Genomic DNA, 17,920 nt, shown 5'->3' on the forward strand with positions numbered 1-17,920 from the left:
CCAACATGGAGGGAAATGAAATGGAGGGTCCACTTCGCCTGCAAGTCCCTAGAGGTGGTGCATGCTCAGGGAGACCCTTCCTCCTACCCTTTGTGTGGTTTCCCACCTTTGCTCCAGCCAAAAGTGGGGGTTGACAAATGGGGAAGCCATCTGCTGCTAACAGTAGGCCTGGGGGCTCATGTTTCAAGGGCAGTAGCCGTTTGAAGCTCACCACCAGGGGTGTTGCACATTCCTGAGGGAGGAGGTGTTAGCTCCTCCACTGAGGAAGGGCATTGTCTTACAAACCAGAGACAGGGCTTTTCCCCAAGGTTTGTATATTGGTTGTCTGGAGGTGGCATGCTGGATGGAACCATGCCAGTTAGGTCAGCTTTTGCAGGGGGCACCTCTAAGGTGACCCCTGGGTACATTTATGGCTAAATCCAATACTGGCACCAGTTTGTATTTATCATTCTGAGTTGTTTCATACCAAACAACCCAGGGATCAGAGTGGCCATCGTGTAACTGGAGAACCAGTGTCCAGTCAAAAAGGCCTTTAGCTCATAGAACGAGTCGGCAAGTGTGGCTGGTAGCGTGCTCAGTTTTTCCAGTATTGGAGAGTAGGTACACCTTAGGGTTACCTCTCTAATGTCTTCTTGGGCCCTTCTAATGAGAGTATTTAGGTCAGAGTTTTTGCCATCGATCCCAGCCACATGGGTGGCGATTGTGTTCAACATCTCTATTTGAATGTCAATTTTTGCTAAATGATAATCCATGGCTTTAACCATGTATTGTATGCTCTTGAACGTGAAAGGCCAGACTGCTGTGTCTGGGGGAGAGTTGTTACTTTTTGCTGTGGCCTCTGATTTGGGGGTCCCTACTATAGGATTCACCTTATCTAGATTAGCCTCCCTCTCGAGGTTACTAGCGTCGGAGGCTAGGATCTCACCAGACAGGAGTCATTACCCCTAGCCCAACGCCCACCACAGGGGACCAGTGTCCCCACGGCAGCCCCAACATACCCAGTGCCAGGCAGGGGAGGGGGCCCATGTAAGAGGGCCCCCGTGGCACACGACACTTACGCATGTACACTTACTTGCAACTTATCTGGGATGGGCTCCCTCCTCCTGTAGTGTCCCTGTGGTGTGGGTGATGGTGTTGCTGGGTATCTTTGTGCCCATTCCATGGTGTTTCCCCATGGAAATGGGCATACCTGCACTTCTAACTTCATTAGGAGCACCTTGGTCCATCTAGGTGGTAAACTGGGATTTGAAAATATCTGTTGTGGTCAATAGTGGTGGCAAGGCCATAGGAGGGCACTGCTGCATAGTCCTCGTTTGTACTATTTATTGTTGGCATTAGGGGGTTGGCAGGCCCTTATTGTCACATGTGTCTGAGAGGATGGGCAGGTTTGCATCTCTCAGTAATTGGAGTTAGAGGTGATTTTTGGTTGGTTGTCAAGGCAAGCTGCCTGGCCTGAATGGTAGTGGGTTGTTGTGTGCACTTCCTCTGCTTGCTTCCTTGCCGCAGTGAACTTCAAGCTTTCCCTCACCTCATCCTGATGAGCCGTGTGGTGATTGAGCTGTATGAAATTGCCAGTTACTGTAGAGTTTTAGGCTGCCCTGGGACCCCAAGGGTGGTCTAGGCAGGCTAGTTGTGCTGGTTGTCCTGTAGAGAGCTGTAGTGCAGCTGTGCACTTGAATCAGTCCAAGTTCAAAGTCTTCTCAAGTTCAAAGTATTTTCCTAGCGACGCCTCGCTCCTCTCCTGAACTGGTTGTCTTGACTGGTAGCGAGGGGGGCATGTGCACGCTATACAGGCAGGGGTGAAGAAAAGCAAGGAAGAGAATGCTCCTGGCTCCCAATCCATCCATGAGGTTGGAGTGCTAGGCCCCGAAAGTAGCTAACTTGTGCAAAGGTTGCCCAGTGGTGACCGAGTGGTTCTCCTGAAGCTCCTCTGACACTCCTCGTTCCCGTTCTGTTTCTAGTTGGTAGTGGCAGTGGCGGTCCGCAGTAGTGGTTTGTGGCAACCTTCTTAACCCCTTCATATTCCCTGGGCCAGTCATAGCCTAGGTCTGGGCTACCAGGACTTTTCTGATCTAAGAGCGGATACAGGTCACCCATCTGGTGGAGTTGTAGATGATGGAAGCAATGGAAACGATGGAAATTATGGTAAAGCACAGCAACCGGCCCACATGCCGCACCCAAACATAGGCCCTCATTATGATCTGAGCTGGCGGTCAATAGATGACCGCCAGCGCGACTACCCCACGCCCGGCCATATAATGTTTTCCCCGCTGGGCCGGTGGGCAGAAACAGTGTTTCCGCCACCGGGGAAAGGGGCCGTAACTTTGACAGCGGCTCCAAATGGAGCCGCCGCCAATGTTGGTGTGCGGCGGGTGCAGCTGCACCCGTGGCGTAGATCACTGCCCGTAAATCGGGCAGTGACCTGCACGATTGGGCACTGCACAAGGGCCCCTGCACTGCCCATGCCGAGTGCATGGGCAGTGCAGGGGCCCCCAAGGGGCCCCCAAATCGCCCCAAGATACTTATGCCACCAGCCTTTCCCTGGCAGTGTGAATCGCTGGGAAAAGGCTGGTGGAATGGGTATCATTATCCGGAGGGCAGCGCTGCCCTGTTGGATTGGAATACACCGCCCCACCAGCATTTCCGCTGGCGGTGAATTCCGCCATGGGGTTTAGGGCAGATCATAATATGGCGGTCTGGGCCTCCATGCCAGAAGGCGGTATTTACCGCCACCGCCGGCATGGCGGCCCAGACCGCCAGGATCATAATGAGGGCCATAGTCTGACCACTTCCATGGGCCAGAGTTCGACCTAAATGCAGCGGGGCCTACCCTGCCACAGCCTTGCAGAAAGCATCCTCCCCTTCCCTTCTCTTACCGGGCAGCTGTGACTGTGTGCATGCTCCTCTGGCACTGCGCCGGTTTGTCTTCATTCTTAAGGCCCATAACTAAGTAGTAGTTTCATCCTCTTACTGTTCACAAGTGCAACCAATATCCTGTGGAACACCTCAAGGCTTGACCTTGTTCCACATTCTTTTTAATATTAAATATTTATATCCAACCCTTGAATGCTCCTACCAAAGTTCATGGCTTTGCTGTGTTTTCATACGTGGGTGATGCCAACATAATCAGCTGAATTCATCAAAATCACCCAGTTTCAGCGAGGGAACTGCCTGTGTGCCTAATATCAATGCAAAACTGGCAGTCACAATTTCTTTGAACATTTATCAGTTCCCCCCGTAATCCAAATACTGTGTTAGCGTAGAGATGACCTTGGTTGGGTTATGCTTTTTCACTTTATACAATGTTTTACACAATCTTCTAACATTATTGCCATTAGCAATGTGGTAGAGTTACCTCATTGGTTTCACGCAAGTCACCAGAGATTAACATACCAAGCTGGGATACTTTATACCACTAAGCAAACTACCTCAACCTACTGAATTAAAATAGCATTATCGTTACTGAGAGAGAAACTCTGTTTATGATAAAGTTCTGGTTGGAGTGATTACATATAGTGGAGATTCCTTATCACCGTTCCATGATTTACCATCCGCAGACTGATGGGCGCTCTGAGCAGCTTAGACCCTTCCGTAATACCTAACATACTTGGTGAGTCTTATCAAGGGGGATGGTTTCACTAGCTGCTGCTGGCAGAATTTTCAAAGAAGTCCTTACATTCTTTATTATTGTATTCACTTTCCTCTGCTTATGTGGTATCCATCCCCACATGCTTCCATTTTAACTTTTCTGATTCATTTGCTCCCTCATTTAAGGTTCTGCTAAACCATGCAGCAAAGTTCATACACAAGCCATGCAGCGTCTTATTTAAACACATCAGTCAAAGCTGCTTAAAGAAAATTTGCAGATCGTACAAGAGTTCCCGATCCCACATGAAAGCTGAGAGATCTAGTATGGCCATCTACTCAACTTCCCTCAATCCCAGGCTTATATTTGCAGCTTGCATTCGGCTAAGTGGGTCTTTGGGTGGTGGCTGTATCAGCAACGGTATAGTCAGACACCCCATCAGTAGAAGGTTCATGAGTTTGTGCAGATATCTAGGGTGAAGCCAGGTAGAGGGAATCCGTCTTTCTCTACTTTTCCAATCCTAGTAGGTCACCCTGGGAAATCGTACTGCTGGGAAGGAAGTGATGATTAGACATACAAGACATGAGGTGGGACACACATGATACAAAGGATGTGCACACATTTCTAACAACTGGCACAACGTAGTATTAGAGCAAACTGGCACTGGCAGACATCACAAAAACAACACAGACTGGGGAGATGATGTGTTTGGATAATGGGGAGATGGTGCCTGAGGCAGAGCTAAATCCAGAGGGTTCATCAGTGCTTCCCTGTAGGTGCATTACTGCAACCTGCATGTAGATCTTTATGTGGAAAACTGATACAATGTGTATAATTAACTCCCTCCTTTAAGGGGTGACTTTGGGGTAGCAGTTGTAAGTCAGTCCTGTATTCCTGGTGATGTGAACACCGTGCTGGAACCAGACTCCACTGAATGACAAGTGAAGAGACAATTTATTTCCCTCACCTGTGTTCTCCTATGTTTGCCCCCAAATTTGCCAAAATGCATTATACTTACCCCTAAGAGAAGAACCCCCTGTAGGTGTTAGGATTTCATCTGATCCGTGGTTGAATTCTTTTAATTTATGCTTTAATTTGTTCATACTTTTAGCCCAACTTTAGAATTTCTCATCAGACCTTTTCCTTTCTTGAAACAAAATTGATAACATCTCTAGAGAAAACATTGCTAATGTACCAATCATATGTAACAGAAGAATCCCAAGGATCAACTCAATGTCCATAATTTTGAGGAAAACAACTGATATTCAATTAAAAAAAACGGAGTGTCATCTGTAAGTGAATTGTTAAACCTCCATCTTTTGCCATCTGTCATAAGAGGCAAAATGTCAGAGAAAAAAACAGGGTGCGAGCTGAAGTAAGGATTGAGACTTAACTATAACACAAATAAATAAATGATCTTCAATATTTAGGATGGGGTTGGTTTCAAGAGATGTTCTCAGAAGGAGTGAGGGTAGAACTGAGGGGACTTGGCCAAGCTCCCAACAAGAAAAGGTGACTGACCTATGGGAAGCTCTAGTGTCTAGTGTGTAATCTGGCCCGGGCTCCATGGGGACCCACTTCCATCTAACTGAACCCCTCATGCTTTCACCTTCGAATGACTAACGAAGCCTCACTGTCTATGGTAATAACCAAAAGCCTCTTACTGGATCTCTGCGTTTAAACACTTCCAGCCTCTGCGACTATCACTGAAAAATGAAAATGTGGCTTCGGCAGTTCCTCAAGTTACCAGGGAATGTCACGATGTTTAGAAAATATGAAAATAAATAAATGTAAAGCATGCCGAGATAGCAAGATAAACAGTTACTGTATTCATTTTATTTATTGATCACAATTACACTCATCGGTTGATTCCTAGAGACACTCCACATACCACTAAAAGCATCTTTAAAGAACAGCTAGAGCTGAGATACAGGTCGACCAGTCAGCAGATCACAAGCTTCATTTAAAGTAAGGTAATAGCACATTCCACATTAGGTGCAAAAACACACAAAGAATTATCTCATCGCATAATGACAAGCAACAGACAGGCCCATTCGTTATGACACTCCCCTCCCCCATTCCCCATTCCGATGGCATCTGATCCAGTTCACAGATCTACAAGAAAGGACTTCTCTCATGTTTTAATATCATCACCTCTTCATATGGATGCATTGTCCCACCCCAATCAACTCTATGCGAATCCATGAACCTACCCCTATAGACTCCATGGTCCCACACCCATCAACTCTGTATGCGACTCCATGGTCCCAACCCTATTCCCTCATTAGGAGGTGTACTCCTGACTCCATCCACTTGACGTACGGATGCACAGTTCCAACACTATCCCCTCTACATACGGATTTGCGGTTCCAATAAGGATGCACAGTCTCTACAGCACCGACTGTCCATACAGCTCTAACACTATCCACTCTGTATACAGCTGTACCATCCTAACAGCATTCACTCTACATAGATGTACAGCTCCAACACTGTCCACTCTGCCCACAGATGTCTGGGTCTGACATTAACCACTGTGCATAGAGATGTATTCCTCTGCCATTATTGAAAAATAGAAATTAATGTATGACTCCATCACTGTCCACCCTGATCACAGATGTATAGCTCTGTCAATATCCACTCTGTATCAAGATGTATGGCTCGGTCACCATAAGACTGCTGAAATGGATGCCTTGCTTCAACACTATCCACCCTGCACACAGATGTACAACCCTGACACTATCTGCCCTGCGCGCAGACGTACAGCTCTGACACTATCAACCCTGCGCGCAGACATACAGCTCTGACAATATCCACCCTGCACACAGATGTACAGCTCTGACACTATCTGCCCTGCGCGCACTGCCCTGCGCGCAGACATACAGCTCTGACACTATCTGCCCTGCGCGCAGACATACAGCTCTGACACTATCTGCCCTGCTCGCAGACGTGCAGCTCTGACATTATGTACCATGTAGATGGCTGCACATACAGGAATGACTGTTCCCCATGTTTAGACCGGATCTGTAAACTGAGTGCAAAAACATACGGAGCACCCGGCACAAATGTTGTAAGTATTGTGGTGTCTTTGCACACATTTATACCAGTTATAGTTAAATAACCTCATGAGACCCAGCATTTAGGGAAAACTGCACCCAGTACCAATGGACCTTTGTAAATCTGGTTACCGTAACACCAATACAGTGGGCCTGATTCCCAAAGGTAAACGTACACTATTGTTTGCTATTCATCTTGTTATGTGCGGAGTTCTCCGCCAGGACTGTGGAATCTCCGCAGTCGTGAGCTTACTATTAACTTGGAGTTTGTGAATAGCAAAAAAAAATAGAACACAAAGTTGTTTTTTACCTTTGTGAATTAGGCCTGTCAGTCATTTAATCGTCAGATAATCCAACACCCGGGGCCCAGTCTCTTCTCTGGTGATTTTGTTTTATCCTTTGACAAATTTTACAACTTCCACAAAGTGGTTCTGGAATCCAAAGACAGTGACCCCTGCGATGCTATCTACAGCTGCTTTATGATGACATCTGCATTCAGATAGGAACTAAGACTGGGAGAAAAGCCTCATAACAAGGGTCTCATCACTCAGTCCACCTCTCTGTAAACACCTCCAGTCTCAGTCCTCAAAGACCTCAGCAAGCTACAGGAATCAGAGGCACACAAAGGTGAAGGGCATTGTGGGAAATAAAAGGAGAGCTGATGCTTCTTGAAAGTGATCTACTGAACTTAGTTATACAAATTAAAAGTCAAAATCATGACATATTGCTGCTTGTTAAATCACAAAAGTCAAATGTGTCTGAAAATGCTAAATTAAATGCCTACACTTCAAACTAAAAGCAAGAATGATATGTTATTTCAAGGTGTATTACTCCCAGTCAAAATAAATCAAAATATATGAAAAATAAAATGTTCCTCTGTACAAACAATCTCGGAATGTCCCAGTTACAATCTCCCCCACCACCACCTTATGATCAAGGGCACAATTATAACACTAGGGTTGAAGTTCCCATGGAAGCAAGAAGAGGGCGACAGAGACAACACTCCAGGTCAGGAAGGACCAGCGCTGCTTCTTCCTGCCTCGTTCAGGAGCGGGGGATAACGGATGCCCAGAGATGGATTACGACTCTGTCAAAGGATGTTCTCTCCTTTCAGAAGATGCTGATGGGAGCCTCCAACCCCAGGTCTTGGATCTGTAATGGAAATACTGAGAATCAGATATTTCTACAGTAAGAGCCCCATCCACAGCCAGAGGACAGATTATAAGTAACAGTGCATGGCAAACATGAATATACTGAATATCACTGAATAACACTGTGTAGGAAAGTGCCCTTGTTGGCATGGTTACTCCCCCACTTTTTGCCTGATATTGATGCCAACTTCGACTGAGAGAGTGCTGGAACCTTGCTAACCAGGCCCCAGCACCAGTGTTCTTTCCCAAAATCTGTACCTTTGTTCCACAATTGGCACACCCATGGCACACAGCTAAGTCCCTTGTAAAAGGTACCCCTGATAACAAGGGCTCTGTGGCCATGGAAGGTCCCCAAGGGCTGTAGCATGTATTATGTCACCCTGGGGGACCCCTCACCAACCACATACACACTACCCTTGGAGCTTGTGTGTGCTGGTGGGGAGAAAAGGGCAAATTCAACATGGCACCCCTCTCAGGATGCCATGCCCACAAACAACTGCCTGTGGCATAGGTAAGACACCCCTCTAGCAGGCCTTACAGCCCTAAGGCTGGGTGCACTATACCACAGGTGAGGGCATAGCTGCATCAGCAATATGCCCCTACAGTGTTTAAATCCATTAGACATTGTAAGTGCAGTGTAGCCATATTGAGTATATGGACTGGGATTCTGTCATTACGAACTCCAAAGTTCCATAATGGCTTCACTGAATAATCGGAAGTTGGTATCAAACTTCGCAGCAACAGTAAACCCCCACTGATGCCAGTGTGGGATTTATTGAAAAATGCACCCAGAGAGCATCTTAGACATGCCCCCTCTATTTTACCCAATCGTTTAGTGCAGGACTGATGGTCTGTGTGCCAGCCTGCCACCGAGACGAGTTTCTAACCCCATGAGGGGAGAGCCTTTGTGCTCTCTGTGGCCAGAAACAAAGCCTGCACTGGGTGGAGGTGCCTCACACCTCCCCCTGCAGGAACTGTAACACCTGGCAGTGAGCCTCAAAGGCTCAGACCTCTTGTTACAGTGCCACAGAGCACTCCAGATAGTGAAAGTCCCACTTTTGGGGCAAATCCGGAGGGAAAATTATGGAAAGCAGGAATGAGTGACCACCCCAGCCAGGACCACCCCTAAGGTGTCCAGGGTTAGGTTTATGTTCCTCTCCCCAAAGGGAGTGGACACAAGAAGGGTGTAGCCACCCTCATGGTCAGTAGCCATTGGCTACTGCTCTCTGACTCCCGTAAAGCCCCTAAATCCAGGATTTAAGTGCCCCCTTTATCCAAGTCGTCAGATTCTTAGTGACCTCAAGAAAAAGAAAGAAGGACTGTGAAGCTGAAGTCCCAGAAGAGAAGAAGGAAGACTAAAACTGATTTGGCCCCAGCCCTACCGGCCGGTCTCCTGCTTCAGAGAAACTGCAAAAGAAAAGTGATGCATCCTGCTTGACCAGCAACCTCTGCCAAGCTCAAGAGGACTGCGATGCATCACAGAGGACCTAGAAATCTCTTGGACAGTGGCTCTGTCCAAGAAGAACCATCATCTAAGGACTGCAGAGCCTCCCTGGATCAATGAGTCCTGATCACTCTGCATCCGACGCCCACGGCCCATGTCCAGGTGACCCAACCAGCTAGCGATGATCCCCAGGCGATTCTGAGCGAGTGCCCACCCTGGGTTGACCTCTCCTGCCCTCCACGAGGACACCTGCAGTGCGAATCCAAAGGACCCCCCCACAACCGCGGAAGCTTCGGACAAAGATACCGACGCCTAAAGGTACACTGGACTCTCAGCCCCCAGGCTTTCAAGAACCCGACCTCTGGTGCAGCAACATTCAGAAGGCGGCCCTCCGACTTGTCCAGCCTGTGGTTTTTCCGAACTGACCCCCTGGACTCAGCCTGCAGCATCTAAGTGATCCCCAGGGTCCCCTCATAGGAAAGTATTGGGAGCCCGACGCTCTGTTTGCACCCTGCACCTGGCCGCCCCTGCGTGGGAAGAAGTACCCAAGCAAGAACAGTGATGCCAAAGTCCAGTCTTGGTATGACAGCTTAGAGTGCAGCTATGGAGGGAAGAAGTACTGAAGCAAGAACACTGATGCCAAAGTAAAGTCTGGATACGACAGCTTAGAGTGAGGCTATGGAGGGAAGAAGTACCCAAACAAGAATTCCAGTCTGGATAAGTGTTGCGCCACCTGCCACGCGCGAGCCAAACATTCGGCTCGGGACGCGGCGCGTGGCAGTAGGACCCGCTGCGCCCCTGCACTTTATTATCTTTGTCAAGGCCCCAAATTGGGTATGGGGCCTCGCTACAGAATTGGCGCGACGCACCCCCGTTATTTCCTGCCTCTCCCCACTCTCTCTTTTTTCCCCACTTACCTCCTATTTCTTTTTCTTTCTTTTCTGTCTTCGTTTCTTCCTGACTTTATGCTTTTCTTTCATACCCAGGATTCCCTTCTCTTTCCCAGGATGCTTTTCTTTTCCCAGTATGCCTTGGAGCCTTACTTAATATAGTGCCTTTCCTATGGAATTCTATGTTATGTTCCCAATCCAATATGGTGTCTTTTACTTCCTGCCAGTCACTTCCTGTTCTTTGGGTGTATAAGGTGTGTGATTCCTGTCCTCTTTGTGCTGCAATGCTTCTTTTGGGTGGTGAATTTCGCTCCTGTTCTTCTGCGTCAGATATTTGATTTTTCTGAGCCTGTTCCAGCATTTTTCTTTGTCATTTTTGCCTTTTTGTTCAGATTTATTTTTACCTTTGTTTTTTGTTTCAGCAGTTCCTATTTGAGGTTTTTCCCCCTTTGCTTTTTTTCCCCTCGGGGACTCCTTCTGGAGGGCACGGACTGCCTTTGGCATTCCCTCCGTCAGCAGCACCGTGGCTACCAGAAAGGGTTGCCCCTATTTGGGCCAAGGCAGAACCTATAAGAACAAGAACCTCGCCACATTTCCAGTGGGCCACAGACACAGACAACAAGCTGGTCGTGACAGATTGCAGCACCTAACGAACCAGACTTCGTCAAGCAGAATGGAAGATACTGCAATGGCGGCTGCAGACCCTAACCAGTCCCTACTTGTAACTATTCAGCAACAGGCCCCGAAACTGCAACAATTAAGAAATGAAAATGTGGCTCTACGAAAAGCCTTGGCATCCCGAAGTACTGATGTTCCTCCTGTCTCTACTACTACTCCTCTGTTTTCAGGAGACCCAAATAAGCTGCGGGAATTTCTGGATGCCCTGACTGTCTACTTTGCCTTCAGACCTACACAATTTTCACAAGATAAAACGAAAGTGGGTTATCTCATCAGTGCATTGTCAGGCCCTGCCTTGGCCTGGGTGACTCCGATAGTAGACTCCAACGACCGGTGTTGTCGGATTACTCAGCTTTTGTGAGCAGATTCAAACAAAGGTTTGAATGCCCAGGATTGGAAGCATCAGCTGAAGAAGTGCTCTGTGATATTCAACAAGGCACTCAAGATGTTCTCCAATACATCACACGTTTCAGACAATTGGCTGCCGAGACAACATGGGTAAAGCGTACTCTGGTAACTCTTTTTCGCAGAGGGTTGCGAGAAGAAATTAAAGACAAATTAGTACACTCTACCAGAGTCGAAGATTTTCGAGGTCTGATGGATTTAGCTCTATAGAATACCGTCTCCAAGAACGTCTTCTAGAGAAAAAAAAGAATCGTGGACCTTCCCAATCAAGTACTTCACGTGCCTTTGTACATCATCCTGTAGAACCTCGACCTATATCTAGAGAGACAGCAGGAGAACCTATGCAGGTAGATACTGCTTGTGGTCCACTCTCAAATAGCGAACGTGAAGACAGACGGAGAAGACGATTTTGCCTTTATTGTGGTGCTGCTGGTCATCTGCTCTGTACTTGTCCAGTTCGTCCTATGAAGACCTCGGGAAACGCTACTTCCCGTCCTCTGTGAGAAGGGAGGGGACGGGATCTTCTGCAATACCTTCCATCAGTTCTTCCAAGGAAAATGCCACTATTCTATTTATGTTACCCGTTATCCTGCAGTTACCTGATGGTAGTGAAGAAAGAACCCTGGCATTATTAGATTGTGGAGCTAGTGACATTTCTATGGATATGCCCTGGGCTAAAACACTACAGATTCCTATAATGCCTAAAGATGTTCATGAACAAGTGCATACTGTAGATGGATCCTTATTATCCTCCGGTCCTGTTATTAATACCACTTCAATTCTAGGTTTACACTTTGGGAAACATCAGGAACATGTCTCTTTTGATTTAATTTCCTCCCCCAATCATTCTATAATCCTAGGAATCCCATGGTTCATAAAACACAATCCGCATATTAACTGGGAAACCAGAACCATTACTTTGTCTTCTCAGTTCTGCACGATCATTGTTATGCCTCGGACCCCTATTGGTCTCCCAAAAAGATAATAACCTCGGAATCAAATTTAGGATTTTCCATAAATGTAGTCCAGGAGGTACCAAGCCAAATATTTGGAATTTCTAGACGTATTTCAAAAACCATCCAAGCCCAGACTACCTCCATACAGAGACTATGATTATGCCATCCCCCTGGATCCTGGAGCAATTGTTCCTTTTGGGAGAATGTATTCTCTCACTGGACCAGAAAGAAAGATTCTCAAGGATTATCTTCAAGAAAATCTACAGAGTGGTCTTATTACACCATCTTTTTCTCCAGCGGGGACTCCCCTCTTCTTCGTACCTAAAAAGATGAAAGATGTTCGTCCCTGTATAGACTTCTGTGGATTGAATAAAATCACCATAAAAGATCGATATCCACTACCCCTCATCAAAGACATTTTGGAGGCTGTCAGAGGGGCACAAAGGTTCACAAAATTAGATTTTCACGGAGCCTATGATCTCTTGCGCATTAAGAAGGGAGATGAGTGGAAGGCTGCCTTTCGGATTCCTTTTGGACATTGTGAATATAAGGTAATGCCTTTTGGCTTAACCAATGCCCCCTCACTGTTTCAAAGATTTATGGAATCCATATTCTCCGACTTGTTAAACCACACTGTAGTAATTTATTTAGACGATATCCTCATATATTCCAGACGCCCTGAACTTCATCCCACACACATTAAGCTAGTCTTCAATAGACTCAGGCAACATCAACTTTACTGTAAACCGGAGAAATGCGAATTTGATAAGACTGAGGTGAAGTATTTAGGCTATCATATCAGTCCAATTGGTATCTCTATGGATCCGGAAAAGGTTCAAGCCATTCTAGATTGGCCATCCCCTTCATCAATCAAGGAAACTCAATGTTTCTTAGGGCTGGCCAACTTCTACCGTCAATTTATCCTGGACTTTGCGAAACCAACTAGTCAAATTACACAAACTCTCAAAAAAGAGAATCTGTGAAACAGATTCATCTGGACAGACATGGCTGAGACTGCTTTTCAAAACCTAAAACAGGCCTTCACTCAAGCACCCATACTGAGACATCCGGACACCCAATAAACAATTTACTGTTGTTACGGACGCTTCTGAAAGAGTCATCGGGCAGTATTACTACAACAACAAGACGACAATGGTTTAGAACATCCGATCTTTTATCTATCCCATGTGCTCTCTGATTCTGAACAAAATTATTCAGTACTGGAAAGGGAACTGTTGGCTCTAAAGACTGCCTGCCTAGAGTGGAGACAATTCCTCATGGGTTCTAAGGAACCTTTTGAAGTAAGAATGGACCATCGTAATCTGCAATGCTTACGCAATTTTCAGTGTCGAAACAGTCGACAGGCTCGTTGGGCCTTTTTCTTTAGTCAGTATGATTTCTATGTTACCTATATTCCAGGATCTCAAAACATTCTGGCCGATGCCCTATCTCGCCGTTATCCTGACAGTTCTAATACCCCGTCACAATATCTACTTAAACCAGACAAGATAATTGGTGTAGTCCAGTCCTTCCTAGATGAAATACAATCTGAATACTCAACCCTTTCAGAACAAGAACTAAAGGATCTGCGTCCCAAGATACGCAAACATAAAGGATACTACTATTACAAGGACACCTTATTTCTCCATTCTAAAAAAGTGCAAGAAAAGGCACTTCAGTTGTGTCATGATTCCCCAGTAGCTGGTCATCGGGGTATGAAAGCCATGCAGGAATTACTTCTCTGCTCCTTTTGGTGGCCTACGTTGAAACAAGACGCCGAAAGATGGTGAAATCTTGTCCTATTTGTGCCCAAGTGAAAGTATCCCGTACTAGGCCCGCAGGACTACTTCTACCACTACCAGTTCCACCAGTTCCTTGGCCCACGATATCAACCGACTTTATGTGCTTATTACCTCCATAAGCAGGAAACCGAGTTATAATGGTGACAGTAGATTCCTTTACTAAGATGGCTCAATTCACCGCTTTGAAGAAATTACCAACCTCACAAGAATTGAGTCAGATCTTTATTCAACACATTTTTCGTCTCCATGGTCTCCCCCAAAGCATTGTGTCAGACAGGGAACCTTAATACATATCACGGTTCTGGAAACACTTTTGTAAGATCTTGAACATACATGTAGCGTTATCATCTGGATTTTATCCCCAAACTAATGGGCAGACCGAACGTCTCAACCAGGGATTTGAGCAATATCTTTGTTAGTTTCTGTAACTCCACTCAGAGTAACTGGAGCACTTATCTTCCCATTGATACGGTCCATAGTGCCTCCAAGGTCACTCCTTTTTTCTGTTCATATGGATTCCATCCCACTTCTTTTCCTACTACTCCTAAGACCCCCTCTACACTTCCCACTATCACCTCTCTTTCCAAAAGACTACATAGAATTCAAAGACTGATTCAATATAATCTATTAGTCACTAAACGATACATGAAAAGACTGGCTGATAAGAAACGCAGTGAGGCTCCAGCTTATCACGTCCAGGATAAGGTCTGATTGTCTTCAAATTTTTTGCCTCTACGTCTTTCCCAAAATAAGTTTAAGCCTCGTTACTACGGACTCTTTTGTATTCTTCAGAAAATTAATCTTGTAACTTTCCGTCTCTGTTTACCTCGAACCTGGAAAATCCATCTAGTCTTCCATGCCTCTCAGTTGAAACCCTATATACCTGATTCTTTTTCCCGACATTACACATGTCCTCCCCCTATGTTGGTGGATAATGAACCTGAATATGAAGTAGAGGAAATATGTGACTCTTGTATATTCCAGAACCATCTTCAGTATCTTATTGATTGGAAAGGCTAGCCTCTTAGTGAATTTTCTTGGGAAGATACTCTTCTGTTCACGCCCCTCTTCTGATTCGTCAATTTGTTCGTCTCTTTCCGCACAAACCAGGGGCTCCGGGGGGGGGGCCTACTGTCGCACTGTGACACGTGGCACAAGCCGAACATTCGGCTCGGGACACAGCACGCGGCAGTAGACGCAACGCGCCCCTACACTTTATTATCTTTGTCGAGGCCCCAAATTGGGCATGGGACCTCGCTACAGAATTGGCGCGATGCGCCCCTGTTAGTTCCTGCCTCTCCCCACTCTCCCTTTTTTCCCCACTTACCTCCGGTTTCTTTTTCTTTCTTTTCTGTCTTCCTCATTTCTTCCTGACTTTATGCTTTTCTTTCATACCTATGATTCCCTTCTCTTTCCCAGGATGCTTTTCTTTTCCCTGCATGCCTTGGAGCCTTACTTAATATAGTGCCTTTACTATGGAATTCTATGTTATGTTCCAAATCCAATATGGTGTCTTTTACTTCCTGTCGGTCACTTCCTGTTCTTTGGGTATATAAGGTGTGTGATTCCTGTCCTCTTTGCGCTGCAACACTTCCTTTGGGTGGTGAACTTGGCTCCTGTTCTTCTGCGTCAGATATTTGATTTTTCTGAGCCTGTTCCAGCTTTTTTCTTTGTCATTTTTTGCTTTTTCATTCAGATTTATTTTTACCTTTGTTTTTTGTTTCAGGAGTTACTATTTGAGGTTTTTCCCCTTTGGGGTTTGTTCCCTCAGGGACTCCTTCTGTAGGGCACGGACTGTATTTGGCGTTCCCTCCGTCAGCAGCACCGTGGCTACCAGAAAGGGTCGCCCCTATTTGGGCCAAGGCAGAACCTATAAGAACAAGAACCTCGCCACATTTCCAGTGTGCCACAGACACAGACAACGAGTAGGTTGTGACAATACGACAGCTTAGAGTGCAGCTATGGAGGGAAGAAGTACCCAAGCAAGAACAGTGATGCCAAAGTCCAGTCTGGATACAAGAGCTTAGAGTGAGGCTATGGAGGGAAGAAGTACTGAAGCAAGAACAGTGGTGCCATAGTTCAGTCTGGGTATGACAGCTTAGAGTGAAGCTAAGGAGGAAAGAAGTACCCAAGCAAGAACAGTGATGCCAAAGTCCAGTCTGGATAAGACAGCTTAGAGTGAGGCTATGGAGGGAAGAAGTACCCAAGCAAGAACAGTGATGCCAAAGTCCAGTCTGGGTATGACAGCTTAGGGTGAAGCTATGGAGGGAAGAAGTACCCATGCAAGAACAGTGATGCCAAAGTCCAGTCTGGGTATGACAGCTTAGAGTGAGGCTATGGAGGGAAGAAGTACCCATGCAAGAACAGTGATGCCAAAGCCCAGTCTGGGTACGACAGCTTAGAGTGAGGCTATGGAGGGAAGAAGTACCCAAGCAAGAGCAGTGATGCCAAAGCCCAGTCTGGGTACGACAGCTTAGAGTGAGGCTATGGAGGGAAGAAGTACCCAAGCAAGAACAGTGATGCCATAGTTCAGTCTGGGTATGACAGCTTAGAGTGAAGCTATGGAGGGAAGAAGTACCCAAGCAAGAACAGTGATGCCAAAGTCCAGTCTGGGTATGACAGCTTAGAGTGAAGCTATGGAGGGAAGAAGTACCCAAGCAAGAACAGTGATGCCAAAGTCCAGTCAGGTTACGCCTAGTGAGAGAACAGAGGTTCAAAGATGTTTGGTTGGGCAAGGTGGAAGATTTTCGTCAGGGCACGAAGATAAACATTGCCTACTTTGTCCATCCAGTTAATGTCAGAATAAGTATAAAGCAGAGCTTTGTTACAACATTTTGGCGCAGGGAGCACCGCAAGCCTTCTCGCTGTGCTGCCGTGCATCAAAACAAAAGGGCAGGAATGTGCTGTATCTTTAAGATCCTTTTCCCCTGCCCTGGAGCACAAACTGCTGCCAGGCATCAAAGCAGAGACCCTTGCGTCATGGTGCAAGGGTGCCTACATTGCGGGAATGATTGTTTTTGTGTAGGAAGGGACACCTTCCTGCACAAAAACAATCACAAGAGGCATTTTGCTCTTTCAATGTGTGCTGCAGAATGCAGTACACATAGAAAGAGGAAAACACGGGGAGAAAAAAATTATTTTCTCCCCGTTGCGCCACTCTTATGCCACCTCTGGGAGGCGTAGGCTTTTGACACATTCCCAGGTTTACGAGACCTTGTAAATCTGGGAATGCGTCAAAGTCCACAAAAGGCATGCAAAGTGGCTTTGCGTGGCTTTGTAGATATGGCCGTGCAGCCTGCACTGCCAATGCATCACAAAGAGTGACGCACAGTAGGTGCAGACCCCTTGTAAATGACACCCCTAGTGTGCACCTCAGGGTTTGGTAATAAAGGGGGCTGAGGTGGAGAAGCCCATTGGGTTCAATGAGTTCAGAATCATTGGGTCGAGCTTTATTTTAATGGATACATATAGGGGGAGGAATTCCGTTTGATACAATTGACGGCGAGGTTGTCCAGAGCTTGGCCAGCTTTGCTGTGTCTTCCTCTGTTGATATTTTAAGATACAATTGTCTGTTGTCAGCATATTGTTGATCAGTCACGTCAGTCTTTAATGAATTGTCCTGGGGGCTCCATGAGGGATTAAATGCCTGAACTAGGGGTGAGCTTGGTGGTACTCTGTACCTTACCTGATGTATGCTTGAGGTGTGGGGTCCGATTTACATCACAAGGCGTCTCTTGGTCAGAAATGATGTAAACTTGCTGTTGAACTTTCCTCTGGAACCCATGTGGTGTTCTAGTGTCTTCAGTAGCCAGTTTGTGGTTAGAAGGTTTTTTTCTTAAAGATTTTGCTAGCTCGTTGGTGGAGCAGGTTTGTAAATGTCCCAGGCGTGGGAGTATTTCTCTCCTATTATGTACATTTCCTCAGTAAATAAAATCAGAAATGTATCACATGTTTC

At 46.3% G+C, this 17,920-nt stretch overlaps 1 protein-coding gene across 1 annotated transcript in view; it reads right to left on the reverse strand.

Moving 5' to 3' along the window:
- Nucleotides 1–5,402: 5,402 nt before the first annotated feature.
- LOC138301826 (RLA class I histocompatibility antigen, alpha chain 11/11-like) overlaps nucleotides 5,403–17,920 on the reverse strand; it is a 129,141-nt gene continuing 116,623 nt past the window's right edge. Inside the window, exon 6 of the mRNA XM_069242323.1 lies at nucleotides 5,403–7,791. The gene's annotated coding sequence lies outside the window, so the exon portion shown is untranslated. The remainder of the gene's footprint in view (nucleotides 7,792–17,920) is intronic.

The sequence above is a fragment of the Pleurodeles waltl genome, chromosome 6, assembly GCF_031143425.1.
Source record: "Pleurodeles waltl isolate 20211129_DDA chromosome 6, aPleWal1.hap1.20221129, whole genome shotgun sequence".
NCBI lineage: Eukaryota > Metazoa > Chordata > Amphibia > Caudata > Salamandridae > Pleurodeles > Pleurodeles waltl.